The sequence below is a fragment of the Felis catus genome, chromosome C1 (genome assembly GCF_018350175.1).
Source record: "Felis catus isolate Fca126 chromosome C1, F.catus_Fca126_mat1.0, whole genome shotgun sequence".
In the NCBI taxonomy this organism is placed as follows: domain Eukaryota; kingdom Metazoa; phylum Chordata; class Mammalia; order Carnivora; family Felidae; genus Felis; species Felis catus.
In genome coordinates this window covers 113,317,499-113,329,127 of record NC_058375.1, presented here as the reverse complement: position 1 = coordinate 113,329,127, position 11,629 = coordinate 113,317,499, and positions in this window count along the sequence as shown.

The window sequence follows — 11,629 nt, the reverse complement described above, 5'->3', positions numbered from 1 at the left end:
CCTCCTTGGACCTAATTAAAGAAGCCAATTCCATTCAGTTGAATCAAAATGTACCCTGATCTACTTTCTACTGGGTGCTGTGATTGAGTGCTCAAGACACAAAATGAGCGAGAAACAACAAATCGTACCTTTGAGAAACTCAGTATTATAAGAAAGAGTATAGCGTAAGTGACTTCAGTCGTCCCTGAAGCAGTCCTCTGTGAACCCCTCACTTCTCCCAAGGCTAACACTTGTTGCCATGGGAAGTAGAGTCCAAAAAAAAAAAAAAATCTTATGTGTATAATTATGGCCCTTATGAACAGAATTCACAAGATTTTGATTAGGTCCTTCCAAACTGTCTTCTCCTTCCTGCTTCATTTTAGGGAGCAATTTATATTCTACCTTTTTTTTTTTGCACCCAAGCCTTTAATGAGAAAATAAAGAGATTTTAACATTTGCTTTGCCAAAGGCTTCTCAAAGGAGACAATAGAACAAAGATCCCAAGAAAACCTCTGTAGAAATCCCATAGTTACATCCAAGTTTTCATATACTTAGCATTATTGAACATCTTCTGGCCATGAATGTGGGAGGATTGAAGTTGAATGATGAAGGTAAATTGTGGTTCTTCATTTTGGGAGAAATAAGGTAAAAGATCATTTGGGTTATTTCTGTAGAAGTGCTCTTGTAAAATTATATTTTTATTATATATTACATATACCATGTTTGTCATCTGAATTAACAAATATAAATATAAATAAAGGAAAGATAAAATATAATAAAATAAATGATTTTCTAGTATTCCTTAATTCAAAGACTTTTGAAGGTGAGTTGTATCTTTTGATCTAAAAAAAGACTTCCACAAATGACACATTTTTTATAAAGATGCCCCTAATAGGGCATAAAAAGTTAATTTAATAATATTCAATGTCATTACATTGAGATGCCAAGATTAATTAGAAAAGGTGTTTGATCACAAAAACACTATGAACTTTCTCCCCTTTTTTCATAATGAATTTAAATATGCACTTGATAAAGGAGAGCAAAGAGGGAGAAGAAAATTATGTATGCCTTTTTCTGAGAGTGCTATAACAAGCATAATTAAGTGCCCATTTATTATGAAATCCTTTTTATTTTCTTATTTCTTCTATATGACTCATATGACTTTGTGTTTGTAAAACAAAGCCATTGTTAAATTTACATGATTGGGCTAAAATATGTAATTCTATTTACACAAGAAAATTTACTCACGTTTTGATATTCACCTGCATCTAAATTCTATAATGCCTAACCCAAACTGGGTTAGTTTGCACTGGGGAGAGACAGAGGTTTATGGGAAACGTGTATGAGGGTCAATATTCACTGGGAAGTCTACCATGTTGCCATCGATCATGTAATAATCACCTCATCTGCTCTGGTAACTCTCAAGCACAGAACAAAATCCAAATAATTCAGCTATATATAGGTTTGGTGAAGATGATCATGGTGCAGTGTCTGCTGTTATGTGTTATCTGTTATCTGTGAATGGTGAGGTCATTCATTGCCTACCACTGGGCCAATTCTTTGCCTTTGTCTCAACCTACTTAGACTGGCTTTGCCTAAGACAGTGGCTCCTTCAATCTTAAGGCAGGTGCTCATCCTAAATCCAGAAACAATTACAAATCGATCACCACCATGACAATTCCATTACGTTTGGACTGTAATTGAGTTAGGAAATGGCAAGAAAGTAGTTCTGGGCAATAAAATATAAGGTAAATGTTTTGGATTGGGAGTGTGGTGGGAGAACGTTCTGGGAACTATTTTCTTCCCAGAAAAAAACTGAAGTCTTCTGAAGAGAAAATCTAAGCCATTTTTCTTCCTGTCTCAAATTGGTATTGGTGTGGGAAGAAGTTGCCTAGAGCATAGCAGGCATATTATGACTAAGAGGTGACAAGCTAAGAGGCTGAGGATGGGAGAATAATAAAATAGAGACAATCGCTGCACCAAGCCTGGATCCTACATCCAGCTTCTGTTTGACATCATCCACTCTCTTTGTTTCTCAATTTAAATCTATCCCAGAATTCTGCTATAGGAGCTTAATTCTGTCTACAGAGTCAGAGAAGGGCAGACAATCACTTTTCCAAGCTTCCCCAGCTAGTGGGACATGGACACAGGAGCTAGTCTCGGCCAACCAGATACAGCCACTTGGATCTTGAACCTGGGGATACTGGCACAAAGAAGCAGGTGGGGGGGATCTCATGGGTCATTGGTGCTGGTGGCAGCTGTGTCTGCCCCATTTGAGGGCAGTGATACCTGCAGGACCATTGGAGGTTCAGGAGCCCTGTCTCCCAGGCTGGCTAGGTTCCTGGTGGTCCTGGTTACTTTTCTGCTCTGTGTCACTGCGTGCTCCCCAAGCTTGGTTCTATCTAAGCTTGGTTCAATCTAAGAGCCTCCCCATAATGCTTTCAATACTTTCCTTTTGATAAAGTCAGCCCAGGTCAGTTTGGGATGTCAATCACTTGGAATAAAGAATCACACTTGATCCATAAATATTCTTATGCCCAGCTCAAGAAAGTTTAAGGTGGAATTCAGGAACTTGTATTCTGAAAAGACTCCCCCAGTGGTTCAGATTATCAGTTAAACATGGACTTTTTACTGGACAGACGACCCTTTAAGCCTTTTTCGTATTACAATTGTTTTAATGTCTATTTCCTTCTTTTTAAAAGCAACGAGATATCCATTTTTTTATTATTTATTTTTGGGAGAGCACAAGTGAGGTAGGGACAGAGAGAGGGGGACAGAGGATCCAAAGCAGCCTCTGTGCTGATGGGCTAACAGCAGCGAGCCTGATGTGGGGCTCAAACTCACAAACTGCAAAATCATGACCTGAGCTAAAGTCAGATGCCCAACTGACCGAGCCACACAGGTGCTGTGAGATACCCACTTTTAAGCTCCTTATGATCAGAATTAGCCTTTGGTGAAACTCTCCAGTTAGCTAAGAATCCCTTAAGAATTCCTTTACTCCACCTGTCTCCCATCCCATCCTCAGATGTTTCACACTCAGGATCATGGGCATCCTGCTTTCTCTCAGTGCACAGAGGCACCCATTCTCCCCCTGTACTTACCAGAAAATTTCCTTAGGGCAGAAGGATCTGATAGCATTAGGTCCCTCTTTAGTGTGACTGCAAGCCATTCCTCTTCTGTCAAAATTATCCACATTTTCCTTTCTGTCTCAATGTGGAAAAATATTTTATCTCTAGAACATGAGTATCACAAACACAACAATGCCAGTGACTTTTATTTACAAATATAAAGTTTCATTCAAACATCCAGGAAGATAGGAAGTTTACTTACCCTACCCACATATGGATGAAGTAAGATTTCTTAAGATAGGGGCATATAAGTGACTCCATCTGAAACTATTTTTAGATATTTCAATACTTCCTGATGAAATAAAGAATTAGTTGTTTGTGTTTTAAATGAAGATCAGTGGATAAATATAAAAAAGGACATTTATTTTGACTCAAATGAAAAAAGGGAAACGTAGCTTTTACGGAATGTATCTAGATGTGACACCAATAAATGTAAATCTCCAGAAAAGCCTGCGTTTCCTTTAATCACAGGATTTCATACTTGGAAATGAGCTGATATGTTTCCCAGAAGACATAATGATATGTTTTTGTTTGTGTTTTTAATATAAAGAAGCTACTAACTAGTGAAGCTGTCCTCTGCATTGACATTCCATACTTCATTTCTGTAGAGTGTCTCAATAATCTTGTGAAGTGGTAGCTATGCATTACTCAAATGAGAACCTCATGGTTTAGAGACTTTAATTGGTTTATGATTATGCAATGTGTAAGTATCAGAGCTGGAGTTCAAACCATGTCCCGGAGCCAAGTACTTCCTCCTACTCTTTGCAGTCTCATCTTAAAAGCAGAAGTGTCCAGGTGCACTCCTGGGGATGAGTTTCATGGAATGATAGATTGTATGTAGAGGGTCCTGTTTTGTTTTTTTCATGTATTTAATGATCTACTTTACCACCAAGAAGTTCAAAGTGTCCTTGAGGACCAGGGCTGTGATGGCACTTGATGAAGACACCCCAGTCCCTGAAGCAGAGCCTTGGGAGATACCCAAGTACATGACTGTGCCTCACATCTTGCATGGGACAAGTGTGTAGAGGGTTTTATAAGAGGGTGCAATAAGACTGCACCTTATTTATTTGTTTCCCAGCATATACTCCCAGCATATACTCCATATACTGTGTCAGGGTCTGACACAGAAACACTGTTCAGTAAATATTTGTGGAGCTTCTCACGGCCAAAGGCAGAATTCCAAATAAGTAAAATAAAAAATAAAAAATAAAAAAACCCATAAAAATCATGGGGTGATATTTTCCTGCTCTGTGCTTTTCCAGATCTGAAAGAATTTATATTAGCATGGATCTTTCATTTGCAGAATTCCAACCGTGCTGTATTTTCTGGTTCAGCCTTAGGAGATCAGCAGAGTTTTGCAGAATGAGCACTACTTAAATGAAGTTGGAAATTAGGAGGGAAATCATCTCATTCCCTTTACCCAGAGCAGTAAGCTGACAATCCTCGAAGAGCTGAGATAGGCTTGAAGCCCAATATATTGAAGTGAGATATTAGGAAATTATTCTACCTGGAATCCTTCTTGACTTAATGAACAATTAAATTTCATTCTTCCTTTGAAATTGCAGAAGTGAGTGAGCCCAATTGCTCTGAGGGTCCTTCTTCAGAATATCTTCTAAAGGCAATAATTTAGTAGGAAAGTAATTGCATTTTATTGTTGGGGAAATTCTGCCATTGTGGATTATCAGTATGTTTTGTGGAACATTAACCATTGAAGACAATAAAGGACATTTTGTGATGACAATAAGGACCATTTATAAAATGTCTTCCTTCAAGAAATTAGGAAAGTCAAGTTGGGCTTTGCAGAGAACTAAACCTCGGTTCAAATCTTGTGCTGACACAAGCAGGATGGTCTTTTGGGGCAGTTTGTTCTTTCTCCCTCTTATTTTCTGTTTTCGTAAAGTTACAATAGTGATATTTACCTCACCAGTTGGCTACAAGATTAGATGAGATTATGCACATGCGTGGTTGCTGGTATAATTCCTAAAACGCATGCAATGCTCGATCACAATTGCCTCTCTTCATTAAGTAGAATACCACCAGTTTGTTGATGCTACATTTTGGCGAGATAGAGATAAGGTGACCTGACCGAAGGGGTTCTGACTGTTCTGTATGACCTCGGGAAGGTCATTTAATCTCTTAGAACCTCAGGCTTCTCATCTGTTGATGATGAGAATAGTTGCAAATTTGAGTGATTATCAGGAAAATAAAGTTGGTAGGTGTCAGTAACACAGGACTTGATGCCCCCTAGGCCTGTAAGGCAGACTTGCTCCCAGCTGGCTCAGTATTGTTCTCAAAGACATCACTGGTGACATTGAGAAGCTCACTTTGAAATGCATCATAGGGTACTGAGAAACCAGGCATGGTCTACTGGAAAGGCTCCTGGTCAGGACGCCATATTTCCCCCAGGGGTATTTTAACTATTTTCCTTATTGGTGTTTTTGTGATCTACTTACATAGTCATTATAGTCATTTTGTTCCTCACAGGTTTATGTGGTATGGCTTACTAAAAATTAAAAAAAAATATATTTTTCCCCTTGCAAACATAAAAATCTGAGTTTTTCTCACTCATTATGTCCTGTGTCAGATCCTACTATCCAATGAAGATAATGAATTAAGGAACTCTTTGTATGGGATGTATAAATACCCATTTTATTAATTATCGCAAAGGCAAATAGTATGAAAGATGCACTGAGTGGTTGCTGCCCTGTAATTCTCTGCCTTAAGAATGGGGAACTGGGGTAAATGCTCCTCCTAAGGTGACCTCTGAGTGAACTCCCCCCACTTTTTTTTTCAAGCTAGACAGAGGCTGTACCTAAGCCTCTTGACTGTGATTAATTGTCCCAAAGAATCCTCATAAAATGAATGTCTAGTTTCAGAGTGTTGAGAATTTATAAAGACAGTCACCTAGAGCCTTGTTATTTTATAAATATAAAAATAAACACATCAGAGTTTACAGTTTTCAAGCTTGAGCAACTTTTCCAAAAGGCATTGTGGTAGCTCCAAGCAAGCATTCTAACTAAACTCCCCAATCCAGTATGAGCAGATAGTTCATCGTCTTGGCTCTTTTTTTTTTCCTTGTCTGTGGGCTTTATAAAGCTCTGATCTAACTGTACCTTGGTTTTGGAAGAGAAGCAAGAAGTATGGCAGTTATGGGCACAGGTTAAAGTCTGATACACTCTGAAATCTTGATCTAACACCCAGAAAATGAGTAACTTTGAGTACGTTATCTGCCTTTTGAAGCTTCATTTTCTCTCCATACAGAATCAGAATAATGGTGATAATTGCAGAGGGTTTCTGTGTGGATCAAATGAGATAATATATTTAATATTTCTGGGTCAGTTCTAGAATACAGTAAAATAACTGCCAAACTGGTGATGTTATAATTATTATTGTCATCATAATTATGAAGTTGTTCATTATAAAGAAGGCATTGATAGTAGAAGCGAAACAAAAAGGAAGAGAATAATGTAGTTAATCTAGCCAATCTATAGATCATTCAATCTCCTGAAACAAATGTTAGTACAAATAAGAGTGTATTATTATAAGGCCTACTAAAGCTTTATGTATATGAGATTGCATTGACACTGTGGCAGACACACACAAATAGGCTAATTCCATTTACCCTGTGAACTGTAACCTGTGATAAGCATTTGAGAAAAAGTTATGGTTTATATTTCCACTGTTCAGCTATATTATGGAGCTGGTCATTTTGGGGCTTGTCTACTGTATGCAAATAATGCAATTTTTTTCTTCATGTTAAATATATTTTCATTTTCTTCTCAAATCTTTGATTCTTGTTGGCATCACCAACATCAGGTAACAATTGGCAAAAATACCCAAATGAACTTTGCTTAACCACTCCTCCTTCAAAGCCCCACTACTATGCTCAAGAACAGACCATCTTCTCAGAATGTTGACTGCCTCACCAATCAGGTGGGGATGCCTTGGGACACCATGTCCCATCTGCCTTGCTAAAATGAAAAAACAAAAAAACAAAAAACAAAAAACAAAAAAACACACAAACCATCTTGAGTGGGTTTTAAGAGGAAAAGAAAAGATAAATCCTCAATTTAAAAAGAGGTATGGGGAGATTGGACTTGTCAAAATATAATTACTCAAGTTGGAAAGGGTCCAAGGTATCAAATTTAACAATCATTACTAAAAAAAACTATTTATGTCTTGGGGCATTTTTAATGATCACTTTTTTTGCAGCATATCAACATCCACTCTCAATTCCCAAGTCCCCAAGGTGGAAAGCACAACATAAGAAGGGTCATCCCAACCTCTTTTGGTAGGATCTGTAGCAAAGCTGGCAGGTGGTTAAAATGCTTCAAGGACAGAGATGCTATGTTCCCAAGGATCACGGTATCCACAAGAAAGTGAAATCTCTAATGTCAGAGATGAGGCACCTTCTGGAAACTTATTCTCAAGTGTCCAGAAAATGTTATTGGCTATTTTCATCATCACAAATGTGTCCAGGCAAGATGATATGTGATGCCTCCCTTGTGCCTCCCCTGGGCTGGACTGAGTAGGGGAGGATGTTGAGGAAGAGCCAGTCTGTCAGGCTCTGCTGTGCATTCATGCAGATCCAGAGTGACCTCCCTTCTGCACCCTGTCACCTTGTCATGGAGGTCATATGATGAGACTTTAAAAGGGCACCTTGAGGAAGAATAGGGATATTCATCATAAGCCATATGAGGAGAGTTCGATAGAACAGAATCAAAGTTCCTTAAGGACATCAGGAGCTGAACTGAAAGTTATAATTAATCAGGAAGGAAGATCTGTAGATATATTTCATCTGGCAAATTGTGCCTTGGGAGGATTATATTTGGGAAGTTATGACATTATGATCTGTGCAAGGCAAAGAGTTGCTGCTGTGTGATTTCAGGGGACTTTAAGTGTAACTGTAGAAGGAAAGTAATGAACCTGACCAACTGCTAGCCAAAGAGATTAGAAAAAAATATATTTGCATTGATTATTTTTATTGATCTACATGGGAGACCCATAATATTTCCCCGAAATCTTTCATGGAGGGGTTGTGGTAGCTGGTGCAAGGATGGGACCCAGAGGCCTCAATACTCACAGAAGAACCTCCACTGGGACAAGGAGAAACATGACATTTGGGAAATAGAAAAACTCCCAGTGCAATACACAAGTCTCTAGGGCAGGTCAGAATGACAGCAAATCCAAAGGGGACAAAGCAGAGGTCACAGCCCAGGCTGGAGAACCAAGAATTTGCACTCTGGAGACATGACAGTGGACAAACTGGGACCAAGTAGGGGTAATGCAGACTGGTCAGTGAGGGATCTGCTTCTGAGAACCACATAGCTGCTGAGGACTTATTTTCAGGAAACTCAAGAGTGCAAACAGTGGGCACTTCAATTTGGCTTAACGTTAGGGCCCGATGATAAAGTAAGGTAACAGCCTACAGGCCCAGTGGAGTAGGTAAGTAGATAGGAATTATTTGCTAAGTGCTTGCTAACATTTATTTTTCAAATACTGCATCATTTTTAAATTCTCCAGTTCCAAAAGGAATGAAAACTATAGTAAGTACCAAAGAATACAAGCATCTTATTAGAAGCAACTTACAAAAGTATTAAAAAGAGTTCGTAGACAATTGCATGGAAAATAAGAGATTAATTTAATCTCTTCCAACCCCCAAATTATTTCAAAGATCTCATGTTATCATGTTCTTATACCAAAAACATATCACTCATATGCTTTAAAAATCATCATAATCATGATCATCTAATATAAAATCTCAGGAATCAAATGAATTAAACATCCAATGTTTAGTTCAGCATTTTCTTAAATGACAGATGGTCACATAGTTGGTTAGAAGAAAGAAAATAGGATCTGCCCCTGATCCACTGGTAATCTAATCGATTCTCTTCTCTGGTTTCTACATATGGCTTCATTCTAAGATTTGTACTCTCCGTGTACCCCATTCAAGAGGATAGATTGATTTAACAGATCCATCTATACAAATTAGTATTAACTTGAAGAGAAATATTTTGGAATTTCTGTCTCAGCTCCATGTTATGAAGATAAAGGACAGTTGTATTTCAAATTTCAACTAGATACCAGTTCTTGACCATGAGTTAGGACAGACACGTAGATTGATAGCACACATAGCATCATTTTGCATAAAATAATGCTGGTGACATAATGTTAATTAGAAGGATAGAAAATCATACATGTAACATTGTATTAATTGTGCAAGTATCTTGTGCATAGAATATATATACCAAATACTAAAACAGTTATCTAGGGTCATTATCTAGGATAATTGTTGAGAGTCATTTCTTTCATTATTAATTTCTACATCAGTTCCCTCCCCCCTTTTTTTTTTACTATTATAGAAGACAAAGCATAAAAATACAATGTATAAAAAATGATAACTTGCAAAAAGTTTCATTTGGACCATAAACAGCAAGACTTAAGATAAGCTGTATCTAAAGATATTAGATCTCAGATTCCTTAAATTAAACGAAATAATTTATGAGAATGGCTTGACACATGATATGACCTCAATACATCCTTGTTTACTCCCTTTATTTTATAGCTTCACACTCAAAACAATAGTGATAAAGCATTTCAAAAGACTCAACTTATAATTAGATTCTTGGAATGCCACTCATTTCTATGGAGTTACAAGAGAAAAGAAATCCCCATGTCACCATCTTCCTCTCATAAACCCAGAGTGTTCAGCCTAGTGCTTAGAAAATACTCTGAAAACCTGGGGAAAAAAGGGCTGGGGGAAGTAAATACTTACTATAGTTCTGCTGACACATTTTTTAAGTGCTAATGGAGGCTATATGCAATATTCAATTTGAAATTCACATCTATCAAGACTTTATTTAGATGATTGAAAGAAATTTACTTAAATGTGAAAAACTGTGAAACTAACTGGGAGACAGATGTAAAAGAAGAATAATTCCACCCATTTACAGATCAGATCTTTTTTCTTAGACACTATATACTCATTGCTCAAAGTTTGAACATTACCACTAACTGCTCCTCAGGAAATGTGTATTCTCCCACCAACCCCAGGAAGGACCCACACTAATAAAGAAACAGGAGTGGCTTTTTATTTTGACACTTATAAAAATTTATTTTTAATGTTTATTTATTTGGGGGGTTGGGCAAAGAGAGAGGGAGACAGAGGATCCAAGCAGGTTCTGCACTGTCAGCACAGTGCATAATGGAAGGCTCGAACTCATGAACCGTGAGATCATGGGCTGAGCTTCAGTTGGGTACTTAATAAACTGAGCCACCCAGGCACCCCTATTTTGACACCTCTGCCTATCAGTTTACTCAATTATCCTTAACAGTATGCTATGGAGACATTGGAAAATATATCAAATATTCACTGAGCTCCTCTTTTGGTGCCCAATGTTGTGAACTGCCTAATATATAGAATTATAAGACACCACTACTAACATTAAAGCACTTTCAGTCTAAAAACAATTATAACATGATCAGCCTAGATAAAAACACAAGTACAAACATGGAGAAGGGATTTAGATATATATATATATATATATATATATATATATATATATATATATATTTTTTTTTTTAGTTCAACTGTTTCCAAAGGCTAGTCTGAAAACTTCTGTAAAGTTTGAACTATTTCTGCCAGAATCACTTGGGAAGCCAACTGTTAATACTGATTACTACACTTAAACACCCTGATATTGATTTTGATAAAGAAATTTCTGATGCAGGCACCTGAGTGGCTGAGTCGGTTAAGCGGCTGACTTTGGCTCAGGTCAGGATCTCGTGGTCCTTGACTTCAAGCACTACATCGTGCTCTGTGCTGATAGCTCAGAGCCTGGAGTCTGCTTCTGTTTCTGTGTCTCCCTGTGTCTCAGCCCCTCCCCCATTAGTGTTCTGTCTCTCTCTGCCTTTCAAAAATGAATAAATGTTAAAAAAATTAAAAAACAAAAAGAAATTTCTGATGCCATCATTTGGGACCCTGTAAAGATCCTGGAACTTTTAATTAAGTAACTCATTAAATTCCCATTTTTATCTAAGTCACATTTAGATGAGTTTATTGTAACTAAATGAGTCCTTGATATTCAAAGTGGCTGTCTTCACCCCTAAAATGGTAATTTTTTTAAGAAAACTGTCAATGGTCACCTTGGTGGATTAATTAAGTGGTCAACATCTACAAAGTATGAAAACATGTTTCTTTTTTTTAAATATGAAATTTATTGTCAAATTGGTTTCCATACAACACCCAGTGCTCATCCCAACAGGTGCCCTCCTCAATGCCCATCACCCATCCTCCCCACCCTCCCATTCCTCATCAACCCTCAGTTTATTCTCAGTTTTTAAGAGTCTCTTATGGTTTGGTTCTCTCCCTCTCTAACTTTTTTTTTCCTTTCCTTCCCCCATGGTCTTCTGTTAAGTTTCTCAGGATCCACAGAAGAGTGAAAACATATGGTATCTGTCTTTCTCTGTATGACTTATTTCCCTTAGCATAACACTCTCCAGTTCCATCCACGTTGCTACAA